At 34.6% G+C, this 994-nt stretch overlaps 1 protein-coding gene across 1 annotated transcript in view; it reads left to right on the top strand.

Moving 5' to 3' along the window:
• Nucleotides 1-474: 474 nt before the first annotated feature.
• The window catches only part of LOC107703773 (meteorin-like protein), a 2,420-nt gene continuing 1,900 nt past the window's right edge, over nucleotides 475-994 (top strand). The window contains exon 1 of the mRNA XM_016506500.1: nucleotides 475-881. The gene's annotated coding sequence lies outside the window, so the exon portion shown is untranslated. The remainder of the gene's footprint in view (nucleotides 882-994) is intronic.

Raw genomic sequence — 994 nt, 5'->3', positions numbered from 1 at the left:
AGTAGCTGAAAAACATACATACAGGTGCATCTCAATAAATTAGAATGTCATGGAAAAGTTCATTTATTTCAGTAATTCAACTCAAAATGTATTAAATAAATTCAATGCACACAGACTGAAGTAGTTTAAGTCTTTGGTTCTTTTAATTGTGATGATTTTGGCTCACATTGAACAAAAACCCACCAATTCACTATCAAACTAAACATTGAAAATGTTACTAGTTACTGTGCTTTTTTTCTATGCGTTTGTTTTGAGCAATTTTTGTTTGCCAGAATGTTCTGAGAAAGATTTTGGTTCCCACAATACATTTTTAAGTTTTATATTAAAAGTGTAACATTTATAAATAAAAGTTATTTTATAATTGTACATTTAAAACGTAAAAATAACCTTTAAGAAACATTCAGTTTTTTAATCGTTGTGAATATAAAACCTATTCTGAGAATTGTTATAATAATAACTGTTCTGAGAATGTTAGATTTTGGTTCACAGAACATACGATGTTACTCACTGAACATTGTGAGTAACACAAACAACAATTACAACAGTAAAAACAAACGTGTGTTAAAATATTAGAAGGCTAAATAACACAATTTAAAAGGCTTAAAATTATTAAGCACTGGAGAAGCTCCAATATCATTGGGTATAGATTTTGGGTAGACTTTTCAATTATTCTGTACGAATGAACCATAAAAGGCTTTTTTTACACACGTTTAGCATGCTGTAATGTGGTGGAGATGCTGGGGTTTGGCGGAGGGGAGGCAGATAATGATGATAATATCTGAACAGGGTCAGAGGGCAAAGGTCAGAGATCACATGACTCAGACACAGCTGGAGTCTGACGCATCTGAGGAGGAAATGTGTCTTGATTTCCTTGTGTTCATGTGTGTGTGTGTGTGTGTGTGTGTGTGTGTCTGTGTCTGTGTGTGTGTATGTGTATGTGTGTGTGTGTGAGAGTGTGTGTGTGCGTGCGTGCGTGCGTGCGTGCGTGCGTGCG

Source organism: Sinocyclocheilus anshuiensis, unplaced genomic scaffold (genome assembly GCF_001515605.1).
Source record: "Sinocyclocheilus anshuiensis isolate Anshui unplaced genomic scaffold, SAMN03320099.WGS_v1.1 scaffold274, whole genome shotgun sequence".
Classification (NCBI taxonomy): Eukaryota; Metazoa; Chordata; class Actinopteri; order Cypriniformes; family Cyprinidae; genus Sinocyclocheilus; species Sinocyclocheilus anshuiensis.
The sequence above is the reverse complement of the archived record's forward strand: the minus strand, read 5'-3'. Positions and strand labels throughout refer to the sequence as shown.